This window comes from Ranitomeya imitator, chromosome 7 (genome assembly GCF_032444005.1).
Source record: "Ranitomeya imitator isolate aRanImi1 chromosome 7, aRanImi1.pri, whole genome shotgun sequence".
NCBI classification, from domain to species: Eukaryota; Metazoa; Chordata; class Amphibia; order Anura; family Dendrobatidae; genus Ranitomeya; species Ranitomeya imitator.
The window spans coordinates 15,271,367-15,286,132 of NC_091288.1; the positions used below are offsets into that span (position 1 = coordinate 15,271,367).

Here is a 14,766-nt window from a genome sequence, read left to right on the forward strand (position 1 = left end):
CAACCCCAATGAGCGTGAAAAGGGGGAATGAAGAAATCCATTAGATTAAAAATTAACTTTTATTAATAAATAAAAACAAAATACATAAACAATGTAAAAGAGCAGTGTGCTTCACATAGGAGACGCCCAGATAACCAATAGGTAACAATCTATAACAGTGATAATGACTATACCATTCACAAACAAATGCGGTTAACCTTTAAGTGCCTGGATAATAAAAATGTAAACAGAGACAGGGAATAAAAAGTGTAAATTGTGATAAGACAATGATCAACTTATTATTACCAGACAATAAATAAAGTGCCCAGTGCTTGATAGATTTCAATGCCCTGAATCAATGTATCATACTCTAAAGGTTACCCCTTCAAAGACAAGATATAAGTACCCAGGGAATACAAAACAGACAATGCCTATTAATAGATAATAATAGCAGGTCCAGGTTTGTGACCCACCAGCATGTAAAGTAATACCTACTAGCGAGGACTGAGACAAGTGACCATAGACATTAGTAAATACAATGCCCACAAAGTAAAGGAGACGGATTCACCTTGGTGTCTGGAGTAGCGTCTCCTCACCCCAATGCGCATTTCGCCACTGGCTTCTTCCGGGGGGCGTCCACAAAGTAAAGGAGACGGATTCACCTTGAAGTCTGGAGTTGCACCCCCTCACCCCAATGCGTGTTTCGCCTCTGGCTTCTTCCTAGGGGTGTCCGCAAAGTAAAGGAGACGGATTCACCTTGGAGTCTGGAGTAGCGTCTCCTCACCCCAATGCGCGTTTCGCCCCTGGCATCTTCCGGGGGGTGTCGCGAAGTAAAGGAGACGGATTCACCTTGGAGTCTGGAGTAGCGTCTCCTCACCCCAATGCGTGTTTCGCCTCTGGCTTCTTCCTAGGGGTGTCCGCAAAGTAAAGGAGACGGATTCACCTTGGAGTCTGGAGTAGCGTCTCCTCACCCCAATGCGCGTTTCGCCCCTGGCATCTTCCGGGGGGTGTCGCGAAGTAAAGGAGACGGATTCACCTTGGAGTCTGGAGTAGCGTCTCCTCACCCCAATGCGTGTTTCGCCTCTGGCTTCTTCCTAGGGGTGTCCGCAAAGTAAAGGAGACGGATTCACCTTGGAGTCTGGAGTAGCGTCTCCTCACCCCAATGCGCGTTTCGCCCCTGGCATCTTCCGGGGGGTGTCCGCAAAGTAAAGGAGACGGATTCACCTTGGAGTTTGGAGTTGCGCCTCCTCACCCCAACGCGCGTTTTGCCACTAGCGTCTTTGACAAAACAGTCAGGAAAAAAAGAACAAGCAGTGTGCATGAGATTTCTGAAATCTCAAAGACTTTGCTGGTACTGCAAAAATTAGCATAAATGCTGCAAAAAAAAATGTTGCAAAAATGCAATGTGTGAACATACGCCCCCCGAGGAAGCTATTGTGCGAAACGCACATCGGGGCCTCCTCTTCCACGTACTATTACAGGTTGGTTCATAGGATATTGTGGTAATTATTTATGCAGCCTTTATACTATATGGGATTTTCCTTTTATATACTTATCTGCATGCTGCACCGTGTACTTCCCTATGTATGAACCTCCCTTTAAACTTAGCCTTGCTATCATGAGCCTTGCTCCTATGTGAAACCTACTATGTGTGAAGCCTTGTTTTATCCGATATTTCATATATATATTTATTGATTATTATGGTCTTTCACACACTCTGTAGTCTCTATATTTTATGGATATTACATATTAAATTGCATATATTTTCTATCTCCATTGACTTCCTATGATAGGAGTAGTGTACATCTCTTTGTTGCCTATGTATTTGATATTGGTATGGCTATTAGTACGTGGCACTAGTGTGTAGCCTTTCCTTGTTTTTTTTGCATCTTTCATTATTATTTTTGTTAGTGTTGTTCTTCTATTTTTATACGTATTTTTCAATAAATATTCAATTTTAGCTCTAGTGTCCATTTTTCTTTCGGTTCTTCTAATGTGTGAACATAGCCTAACTCTGCAGCAATGGCTGCCATTAGAAATAACTCCATTCCCAGGTGTTAGATGCTGGCTCACAGTCGCTGTGTAAGGCTACTTTCACACTGGCGTTTTTTGCCAGACGTCGCAATGTGTCGTTTATGGCAAAAAACAGATTAAAAAATAGATTAACATTAGCGACACATTGCGACGCTTTGCCACACGTCGCAACCGTCGTGCGACGGTTGCGCCGTGTTGTGGCGGACCGCCGGGAGCAAAAAACGTTACATGTAACGTTTTTTGCTCCTGACGGACCGCTTTTTCCGACCGCGCATGCGCGGCTGGAACTCCGCCCCCACCTCCCCGCAACTCACAATGGGGCAGCGGATGCGCTGGAGAAATGCATCCGCTGCACCCGTTGTGCAGTGCGTCAAACGCTAGCGTCGGAATCTCTGCCCGACGCATTGCGACGGGGAGATTCCGACGCTAGTGTGAAAGTAGCCTACGCTGGAATGGCAGCCATTGTGCTCCGGACCCCGATGTTTTATCTGCAGAGATATTACAACTTCACAAACTACATCCACTCAGTGACTTTCGGTACGTTTATGGACTAGCAGGCCCATGAGAAAACATATAGCAGCCTGCTAATTTAATCATTTCCATACCACTATATAGAGTCAAGGTAAAACTGCACACACATTCCATATAATGCCACCATATAGTGCTCATAAATAAATGCAGTATCCAAATTAAACATAATACCGCAAATCTGGTGCTGAGATGATACTGCCAAATAAAGACAATCTAATATCACCATATCAAGTTGGTCCAAAATCCAAAAGATGGCTCAGATGATAATACGATACTATGGTATAGTACTAAAATGATACTGCCATATACTGCCAATCTAATATCACCCTATGTTTCTCCAGAAAAATGGCTCACTGTATCCCCATATAATGCTTCCATAATATGCACTATCCAAAAACAGGGCTAACCTGATAATCCCACACGGCTGTATAGTATCAGGATGTCACTGCCATCACAAAAACGCAATGAGCGAATCCCCTGCAGTAAATAAGTCGCATAGCGCCGATGAACTCCTTAAAATCTAAATCCAAAAAAATTGCAGAATCTTTTTTTTACATTCCAGACCGCCCAAAATATAATTAGTGTTTAGTTAAATTATTTCTAGCGCAATATGGTGCCTTAAAAAATGACAACATTTCACATGAAAGAAGAGGATTTTCTGTTTTTATGACGATGGAAAATTTAATTTAAAATGTTGTCTCCCCGAAAAGCCAAAATATTTACAGATAATCAAAATAATTCTGTGTCTGTAACCGTTTATGAAGAGTTACGCCTGCGACATTCGCCCCCACTGCCATCTCTACCACCATCTCTCTCTTAAATAAAAGTAGAAAAGAAAAATAAATTGGCCCATTTTGTGTAACGCGGCCCTGAGCGATAGCGCCGAATGCTGTCACCTGTGGTCCTGCAAATGAGAGATGTGACGGGAACGTGAGGCTCAGCGCTGCGCCAATGTCTCCGCTCCCGCCAGGCCGCTGATAAGATGTGCGCTCAGCCATTAATATTGAGGTCTAATTAAAGATTGCTATCTCCATGAATCAGTGGTAGGGGCACTGCCGGGGTGGGGGAGGGACGGGAAGACCCCCGCTGTTTGCCGTCTCTCTAGGAAAGATCACGTTCACTCAGCGAAACTAAGGAGCCCAGAGCAGAAAAAGGCGCAGACCTCGAATTATCTCCTATTCATAGGGAAAAAAGGCTTCAGAGACTCCCGGCCGAGGAGAAGGGCTGCCCCATAAATAACCAGCCTGGACCGCGATATAATTCAGGAGGATTTATCCCTAAACGGATCGTCTACACAAGATACATAGACATGGTGCAGTCTAGAAAGTTGCGCCGCATGTCCGGTTACACATGCTCCACTCGCAAGACCGCTAAGTCATCTGGGTAATTTTGCAATGCATCCTGGGAATGGAAGATGGCGGCAGCCGCGCGCGCATCGCCAGAGTTTCGCTGGATCCCGGCGGGTGAGTATATAACTATTTTTTATTTTAATTATTTTTTAACAGGGATATGGTGCCCACACTGCTAAATGCTGCGTGGGCAGAGTTATATACCGCTTGGCTGCTATATACTACATGGGCAGTGTTACATACTCCGTGGGCTGTGTTATGTACTGCGTGGGCTGTGCTATATACTACGTGCCCTGTGTTATATGTTATGTGGGCTGTGTTATATACTGCGTCGCCTGTGTTATATACTGCGTCGCCTGTGTTATATACTGCGTGGCTGCTATATACTGCGTGGGCTGTGTTATAAAGTACGTGGGCTGTGTTATATAGTACGTGGGCTGTGTTATATAATACGTGGGCTGTGCTATATACTACGTGGGCTGTGTGATATACTGCGTGGCTGCTATATACTGCGTGGGCTGTGTTATATAGTACGTGGGCTGTGTTATATAATACGTGGGCTGTGCTATATACTACGTGGGCTGTGTGATATACTGCGTGGCTGCTATATACTGCGTGGGCTGTGTTATATAGTACGTGGGCTGTGTTATATACTCCGTGGGCTGTGTGATATACTGTGTGGGCTGTGCTATATACTACGTGCCCTGTGTTATATGTTATGTGGGCTGTGTAATATACTGCGTCGCCTGTGTTATATACTGCGTGGCTGCTATATACTGCGTGGGCTGTGTTATAAAGTACGTGGGCTGTGTTATATAGCACGTGGGCTGTGTTATATAGTACGTGGGCTGTGTGATATACTGCGTCGGCTGTGCTATATAATACGTGCCCTGTGTTATATACTGCGTGACCTGTGTTATATACTACGTCGCCTGTGTTATATACTGCGTGGCTGCTATATACTGCGTGGGTTGTGTTATATAGTATGTGGGCTGTGTTATATACTGTTTGGGCTGTGTTATATACTGTGTGGCCACTGTTATATACTGTGTGGCCTGTATTAAAGGGAACATGTCACCCCGAAAATCGCGGGTGAGGTAAGCCCACCGGCATCAGGGGCTTATCTACAGCATTCTGAAATGCTGTAGATAAGCCCCCGATGTTACCTGAAAGAGGAGAAAAAGACGTTAGATTATACTCACCCAGGGGCGGTCCCGCTGCTGGTCCGGTCGGATGGGCGTCTCTGGTCCGCTGCGGCGCCTCCCATCTTCATTACAAGACGTCCTCTTCTGATCTTCAGCCACGGCTTCGGCGCAGGCGTACTTTGTCTGCCCTGTTGAGGGCAGAGCAAAGTACTGCAGTGCGCAGGTGCCGGGCCTCTCTGACCTTTCCGGTGCCTACGCACTGCAGTACTTTGTTCTGCCCTCAACAGGGCAGACAAAGTACGCCTGCGCCGTGGCTGAAGATCAGAAGAGGACGTCATGGAAAGAAGATAGGAGGTGCCGCAACGGACCAGAGACGCCCATCCGACCGGACCAGCAGCGGGACCGCCCCTGGGTGAGTATAATCTAACGTCTTTTTCTCCTCTTTCAGGTAACATCGGGGGCTTATCTACAGCATTACAGAATGCTGTAGATAAGCCCCTGATGCCGGTGGGCTAACCTCACCCGCGATTTTTGGGGTGACAGGTTCCCTTTAACACATCGGGTATTCTACAATATGTATGTATGTATATAGCTGCCACATAGTATATAGCACAAGCCACGTAGTATTTTCTATATACTACATGGCCTGTGCTATATACTATGTGACTGCTGTATACATACATAAATACATATTCTAGAATACCTGATGCGTTAGAATCGGGCCACCATCTAGTAAGTAATATATTTACAGACATTTCTATATGAATATAGAGTGAACCTCTGTTAGCCCCAATGTCTGGGTTCAGCTGTTGGATCGCCCCCACGTAAGGGCAATGGGGTACTCGGTACCGGTCCTCTCTGTCTCGGTCCTGGGGTTGTCACGGTGGCTAGACCCGGTCCGTGACCCTGCTAAGGGGCGTCCAATGAAAGGTGATGAAAGTTTGTCAAGTGTTCGTGACGCCACCTGTGGTATTCGGTCAGGGTGACCGACGCTGCTTAGGGGTCCGCTGGGGTGATGGAATGGCAGCTAGATGGTATACCTTCCCACAGGTGAAGTGTATCCCCAGGGCTTTCCAGAAGTGAAGATGTTGATGGTGGGTGGTGCAAGGCGCGGTGAATAACGAGGACACAATGGGTGCAGTCTCTTTACCTTTACTGAAGGCTTCAGCATCCACAGTCCAGGGTGCCAGATAACAGGGCAGGCAGAGTCCGGCCGTTCTGATGGCAATTCCAGAGTCCCCTTATCCAGGTGGAAATCAGTAGCCTTCCTCTTGCGCACAGTAACGTAGTAGGTCCCTACGTGCATTAGCCCTCATAGGGTCCTCACTCTTGTTACTCTTCTCTCGGTCTCCCAGATGGATAGGACCAACCCGTATGACGGTGGTGGCCTGAGGCTATTTTATAGGGACCCTAGCGTCGCCCCTCCTCCGCATTGCCACCTTGTCTGCTTAGGTTCTTAGGTCGGGCAGCCGACTTGAATATGACTGTCCTGCCGGTCTCTGAAGTTAAGCTTAGAGTCTGTTACTCCCTCGGTGTTCCGACCACCAGCTCTGCGCACAGTGGGAGGCAGCCTGCTTCTAGCTGGTCTCCCACTGGTGTTTTACTCCTGTTGCTACGACTTCAGTGCTCACTCACTACGACACGCTTCCTTTTCTTGTCCTTTCCTTGAAGGCTGCCACAATCAGGTGCAGGCACAGCTCCGTGTCCTTCTTTCCTTCCTGGACCGAGCCCAGTCTGCTCCTCTCCTCCTGACTGTCTCCTTCTCCCTCCAGTCAGAACTGCCTTCTCCTCCAAGTGACTTCCTAACCAAACCCCCAGTTTTACCCAAGTGTGAGGAGTGGCCTAATAGATAGAACCTTTTGCTCCCCCTGGTGGCCGGCGTGTGAAGTGTGTGTGTGGCTGTGATACCTGGCAGGGTGAACTCCTTTGGTGCCATCAGACGTAACATCGCTCCCCCTGGTGGAAGAACGACATTACTGCAACGACCAGGACTCTGGGGCGCTGCACTATCACTTGTCCCATTTGCTGCAGATCCTCTCTGCTCCCTTTTTCTCATCACTTTCTTGTTATGTCTCTTTCTTAGCAGTAAATCAAGGAACTCGCTACGATTCTTTTAAGCTTTGGACAAGAAACGAAAACACATTAAGCAGATCCCTCAATGTAATGACTTAACATTGAATAACAAAGTAATTAATATCTGCAGACATATAATACATTCTGATTTAATTACAGAGAACGCTGAGCCGGCTGGAACCACTGCGGCACAAAAAAAAAACAACATAAAAGTAACCAAAACTATGGGATTAGGAGAAGTGGAATACAAAAAGGAAAATACGATAGATATGCACTGGGGACTAAATACAGACTGGGGTCCAATATCCGGCTCTACAGAAATGGTGCAGGTCCCCTTTAAATGTTTTATGAATTCGTTCTGGTTTGGGTGCCTGAGTGATCCTAAAGCCTGAAGGTGGGGGGCCCGAATGCCTGAAGGTGGGGGGCCCTAATGCCTGAAGGTGGGGGGCCCGAATGCCTGAAGGTGGGGGGCCCGAATGCCTGAAGGTGGGGAGCCCGAATGCCTGAAGGTGGGGGGCCCGAATGCCTGAAGGTGGGGGGCCCGAAAGCCTGAAGGTGAGGACCCAAAAGCCTGAAGGTGGGGGTCCTGTTACAGATTTTAGATTAAATCCCCCCAAAAAACATAACATTCAAACGGGTGTGAATAATTTTTATCCGCGTAGTAAACCTATTACTAGAATTATCACTGCATGACATATTTTTTTTCCAAATTCCATGATTTCTATAAAAATTGACATTTTGAAGGCCCCTCGACCTCTGACAGTAGTTGTCCTTGACACATCTCGCCCCGGCCTCCCCCCGATGCCATATGGACAATTTCTTATTAGATAAAACAATGCTAAATTAGTCTTGAAAATAATTACCAGCATGAAAGTGTATTTTCAAGAACTCGGGAAACTGATCCTGAGGGAATTCGGATCATCTGATGAGAGCAGAGACATGATCAGTGAGGGAGCAGGAAACAACGTGCTGGAAGAAAGAACCAAATATATCCACAGATAGATGAGAGAGGAAAGAAGGACTGGAGGTCGGGAGCCGACACTTCTATCTGATACTCAGTTACCACAAAAATGTTTCATAATAAAGAAATAAAACAATTATTTTTTTCTGTCCCATTAAATGACGTCTCCAGGAGCAGCTACAAGACTGGTCACATCTGCCCCAAGCTACAGGGAGAAGCCTGACCCCAAAAGACGTCAAATAGGAAGATGAACAGAAAAGAAAGATCAAAAGAAGGTAATAGAGTGGATGGATACAGTACCAGAACATGGGGTATAGCATTATAGTAGTTCTATTCTTGTATATAGGGGGCAGTATTATAGTAGTTCTATTCTTGTATATAGGGGGCAGTATTATAGTAGTTATATTCTTGTACATAGGAGCAGTATTATAGTAGTTATATTCTTGTACATAGGGGCAGTATTATAGTAGTTATATTCTTGTACACAGGAGCAGTATTATAGTAGTTATATTCTTGTACATAGGAGCAGTATTATAGTAGTTATATTCTTGTACATAGGAGCAGTATTATAGTAGTTATATTCTTGTACATAGGGGCAGTATTATAGTAGTTATATTTTTGTACATAGGAGCAGTATTATAGTAGTTATATTCTTATACATAGGGGCAGTATTATAGTAGTTATATTCTTGTACATAGGAGCAGTATTATAGTAGTTATATTCTTGTACATAGGGGGCAGTATTATACTAGTTATATTTTTGTACATAGGAGCAGTATTATAGTAGTTATATTCTTGTACATAGGGGCAGTATTATAGTAGTTATATTTTTGTACATAGGAGCAGTATTATAGTAGTTATATTCTTATACATAGGGGCAGTATTATAGTAGTTATATTCTTGTACATAGGAGCAGTATTATAGTAGTTATATTCTTGTACATAGGGGCAGTATTATAGTAGTTATATTTTTGTACATAGGAGCAGTATTATAGTAGTTATATTCTTATACATAGGGGCAATATTATAGTAGTTATATTCTTGTACATAGGAGCAGTATTATAGTAGTTATATTCTCGTACATAGGAGCAGTATTATAGTAGTTATATTCTTGTACATAGGGGCAGTATTATAGTAGTTATATTCTTGCACATAGGAGCAGTATTATAGCAGTTATATTCTTGTACATAGAGGCAGTATTATAGTAGTTCTATTCTTGTACATAGCGGCAGTATTATAGTAGTTATATTCTTGTACATAGGGGCAGTATTATAGTAGTTATATTTTTGTATATATGAGCAGTATTATAGTAGTTACGGTATATTCTTGTACATAGGGGCAGTATTATAGTAGCTATATTCTCGTACATAGGAGCAGTATTATAGTAGTTATATTCTTGTACATAGGAGCAGTATTATAGTAGTTATATTCTTATACATAGGGGCAGTATTATAGTAGTTATATTCTTGTACATAGGAGCAGTATTATAGCAGTTATAATCTTGTATATAGGAGCAGTATTATAGTAGCTATACATATGTATTGCATGATATTGAAAGTATTATTTAATAATATGTTATAATTCGAGGTTGCTTTCGTTTTTATATGCTCCTCTCCCCTGTTGTATGGTGGCTCTATAAATTGTGGGGCAGTGCTGTGTGACTTTTTATCTCTCTCCAGATCACCCCTCATTAACCATGTAGATTGCAGCTTACAATGGGACTATTCCAGTACGGTGATAATAACTTTAGCTTATTTCTGTCTGAACATTTTATATTTGAAAAAACACTAAATCTCGATTACCATTTGCTCCTTCATTCTGACGATTTCACTAATATATATTACAGTACGGAGCGGTGACATTTCCCCATTTACCGGCTTCACTGGGATGAACAATTTAGCGTAACATATTTTCATTTTCTTTAGTAAGTGCTAAAATTACCCTACAAATTTGCTCAATGTATTTTCCACTTTTCAGGCTGCAATGAGGAGTTATTGAGCAGAAGAGAGACAATCTCCTCCATAAAGTCCCATGTCGGCCTGTACCTGCAATATGTATAGATATGTACAAATGTAGCAGAGCTGCTCCTGTAAAAGACATTGCAGGCTCTGCAGGACGTTCTGCTACACATATGATCGATCTATTGTCTATCTATATCTTATGTCTATGTGTTTTTTTATCACCGTTCCTCTTTGCTATTTTTATCCCTCTTACTATATTTAATATCCGTCTGTGTTTGTGCGGTTATTTTCTCTTCCGCCATGTATTGGCTCGCTCCCTCCGTTCCATCCCTCATCTCCCTTCCTCTCTAAATGCCATCACAGCTAAATACTTGTGCTGATTATCCGGACGTGTCCGCCGCTGTGTTAGATCAATGTTCTGCAAACGCCATGAAAATCAGATCAATGGCTGTTCGGAGCGGGCCGTGGACTGGAGCGGCCATCGATTCTCAGCTCAGGATGCATCCGGCACATATTGGGTTTAAGATGAAACACTTAAACTCGAACACGTAGATTTCACTAATAACTGAGAACATGGGAGATGTTACTGAAAGGAAAGTTTCTTCATGGAGCAGAGTTACATTTTGGATATTGCTGAAGGGTCGTAAATTTCTTGGACCTGTTCTATGACACCGAACCTGTAGAAAAGCACGGTCTACCCTAATCTACTTCATTGCCCATATCCGTGTAGAGATAAAGACCCACTCACACTTCCTGTAGAGGGACAAAGACCTGCCTCCACTTCCTGTAGAGATACAAAGACCTGCCTCCACTTCCTGTAGAGAGACAAAGACCTGCCTCCACTTCCTGTAGAGAGACAAAGACCTGCCTCCACTTCCTGTAGAGAGACAAAGACCTGCCTCCACTTCCTGTAGAGGGACAAAGACCTGCCTCCACTTCCTGTAGAGAGATAAAGACCTGCCACCACTTTCTGTAGAGATACAAAGACCTGCCTCCACTTCCTGCAGAGGGACAAAGACCTGCTCCCACTTCCTGTAGAGGGACAAAGACCTGCCTCCACTTCCTGTAGAGAGATAAATACCTGCCTCCACTTCCTGTAGAGAGACAAAGACCTGCCACCACTTCCTGTAGAGGGACAAAGACCTGCCACCACTTTCTGTAGAGGGACAAAGACCTGCCACCACTTCCTGTAGAGGGACAAAGACCTTCCACCACTTCCTGTAGAGAGACAAGGACCCGCCACCACTTCCTGTAGAGGGACAAAGACCTGACTCCACTTCCTGTAGAGGGACAAAGACCTGCCTCCACTTCCTGTAGAGATACAAAGACCTGCCTCCACTTCCTGTAGAGGGACAAAGACCTGGCACCACTTTCTGTAGAAGGACAAAGACCTGCCACCACTTCCTGTAGAGGGACAAAGACCTGCCACCACTTCCTGTAGAGGGACAAAGACCTGCCACCACTTCCTGTAGAGGGAAAAAAAATGATCCACCCCTATTTCCTGTGGAGAGACAAAGACCCGCCCGCACTTGTTGAGACACAAAGATCCATCCCCACTTCCTGTAGAGACACAAAGACCCACCCCCACTTCCTGTAGAGAGACAAAGACCTGCTCCCACTTCCTGTAGAGAAACAACCACCCCCACTACTTGTAGAGAGAAAAAGACCCTCCCCCACTTCCTGTAGAGCGAAAAATACCCCCCACTTCCTGTAGATGGACAAAACCAGTCCATACTTCCTATAGAGACACAAAGACCTGCCCTCCACTTCCTGTAGAGAGACAAACACCCCCCCCCCACCTCCTATAGAGAGATAAAGACCTGCCCCCACTTAATGTAGAGAGACAAAGACCAGTCCCCCCTTCCTGTAGATGGACAAAGACCAGTCCATACTTCCTGTAGAGACACAAAGACCCACTCCCACTTCCTATAGAGAGACAAAGACTCGCCTCCACTTCCTATAGAGAGACAAAAACCCACCTCCACTTCCTGTACAGAGATAAAGACCTGCCTTACCCTCCTGTAGAGAGACAAAGACCTGCCCCCACTTCCTGTAGAGGTTCAAAGACTGGTCACTACTTCCTATAGAGACAAAAACCTGTCTCCACTTCCTGTAGAGAGACAAAGACCTGCCCCCACTTCCTGTAGAGAGATAAAGACCTGCCTTCACTTCCTGTAGAGGGCAAAGACCTGTCCCCACTTTCTGTAAAGAGAGAAAATCCCACCCCAACTTCCTATAGGAAGACAAAGCTCCACCCCACTTCCTGTAGAGATACAGACTTTCTGTACTCAGACAAAGGTCCACTGCCACTTCCTGTAGGGAGATACGGCTCCACCCCACTTCCTGTAGAGACAAAGACTCGCCCTCTACTTCCTGTAGAGAGACAGACCCACTCCCACTTCCTCTACTGAGACAAAGACTCGCCCCCACTTCCTGTAGAGAGACAGAACCACTCCCACTTCCTCTAGTGAGACAAAGACTCGCCCCCACTTCCTTTAGAGAGGCAAAGCTCCACCCTCCCTTTCTCTGAGCGATCCTGGTGAAGCGGATTACACTTGACAACAGGCGTGTAAACAAATACAGTGTAACCACTGACAAGTAGAGTGAACAACACTGATGAACTCTCTGCATCTGACAATGGTGGGATATGTCAGGCAGCAGGTGACGTTAATGTGTTGGATGCAGGAAAAATGGGCAAGTGTAAGGAGTTAGGCGACTTGGACAAGGACCCATCTGATGGGTAGAGGACCAGGTCAGAGTATATCAGAACTGGAAAGTCTGCTGGGGTGAGAGGTGTGAGTATTGCCAATCCTGACCCCTGTCTACCATCAAATGTGCCTTTGTGGCTCCGGATGCACGACCCTCGGTTTTGGCGCAGTATTTCTGTGATGTGTTTCGAGCATCGATGCTGTCGCCGCGTCATAAACATCCGCGGCTCCTGTGATTCCAGACAAATATATCAGAGGCCGCAGAACGTGGATGTATTGGAGTCTTCTCGTAAATATAAAATTCATCAGCTCTAGACAAAACCTTCAAGGCTGCGCTCAGGAGCTGGGACTTTATATTTACACACTGCAAAAATATAATCTGGGATTAAAATCAAAACATATATATTAGAAGAATAATTTTTACAGAACATTTATCTATTTCATCTGTCAGTTTAGTAAGATCGTGTAAGAAATATCCAAATAGCAGCGCAGGAGCCGCAGCCGGCGGTCAGACATTATCACCTTGGGGTCTGCCATTAGCGCTTATTGTCAATTATCAATATCTGATCAGTAGGGATCCAACGCCACTAATCAGTCCAATAAAGGTGCTGCACTGGTCCGGCATCATATCCTCTCTAAAAAAACGCCAATAAAACTCGTTACGCATGCGCTAATTTCCAGGAAACTTACAAGCTCTAGCAAAAGTAGTTGTATTCCTGGACTCTACGCTTTTATCCACACTTGTGCAGGTCTTGGATGTCCTGGAAATTAGCGCATGCACAGGGAGTTTATATGGCGGTTGCTGATGTGTCACGCAACATGATATTCCATCTGCGGTCGTTGTTTTGGACGCTGTTGCGGGAAAAGGCTTCACTAACCAGGGGGCATGACCATCCCCATTAAAACCGTGCATGTATTTTGGAAGGTTGGGAGAAAGAGCGGTGCACTATTTTAATGGCGTAAGCAAGTCCACACTATTGGTGATGACTAGCTGATTGTGGGGGGGTCCCATCAGTCCCAAGGAAGGGGCTCTGAACTGCCTAATTGTAATTGAGCGCTGGCCGCACATGCGCACCGCCACTCTGCTCTATGTCCATGCGACTGTCTCCGGTCGTGCCATAGACAATGAATCGTCTGTTCCATTGCTCCTTGGGGGTCTCAGCAGCATATTGTAAGGTTGAGAGAAATTGCTGTCAGTGGTCTTAAATCTTACTGATTATTCCCATCTTGGGAAGCGATTACTTATCCATAGTATAAGTGATAACTTGCTGACCACTGGGGGTCTGACCACTGGACCCCCAAGTTTGGGACTCTGATTGCCTATTGCAATTGCGTGGTGGTCCTTGCTGACCGCCAGAAGTCCTTGCAGTGTGCTGGGAGTCTGACCACTGAACCCCCAAGTTCGGGACTCTGAATTGCTTATTGCAATCGTGTGGTGGTCCTTGCTTACCGACAGAATTCTGACCACTGGACCAACAAGATCGGGACTCTGGATTGACTATTGAAATTGCAGTGCCCCAGAGACCTGGTCGTTGCAGTATGGCACTCTGCCGCTAAGGGGAGTAGCGGTACGTCTGATGGCACTAAGGAGTTCTCCTGACCAGGTATCACCAGAACACATTACACTTCACACTCCGGCCACTAGGGGGAGAAAAAGGCTTTATTTATTGGACCACTCCTCACACTGGTAAAACTAGGGGCTGGGGAGGAAGTTAGTCAGAAGCTGACTGGGTTGGATTCAGGCAATATCCCGTGGCAGGGGGTGTTGCAGGGAGAAGGCACAGGGGGGCCCCTGTCGGGCGTGGGAACCTGGCAGGTGCCTAGCGAACAAAACAGAACGTCACGGAACCGCACCTGCACACCCTGCGGCGGTATTCTAAGAAAGAGACACGAAGGGAAGGATATTGTGGAACCGTGTAAACGAGATCAAGCACAAAGGAGAGCCAGTAAGAGTCGTGCCGAGAGAGAGAGAGAGGCAACATCTTACTGAGGCGCGTAGTCGGTGGCCGGAACACCGTAGGAGTAAC

The 14,766-nt window shown here is 45.5% G+C and overlaps 1 long non-coding RNA gene across 1 annotated transcript in view; it reads left to right on the plus strand.

Annotated features, from left to right (window-relative positions):
- The window catches only part of LOC138645792 (uncharacterized), a 38,816-nt gene that overhangs the window by 15,147 nt on the left and 8,903 nt on the right, over nucleotides 1-14,766 (plus strand). Inside the window, exon 2 of the long non-coding RNA XR_011314762.1 lies at nucleotides 8,244-8,347. This is a non-coding gene — a long non-coding RNA (uncharacterized lncRNA). The remainder of the gene's footprint in view (nucleotides 1-8,243; nucleotides 8,348-14,766) is intronic.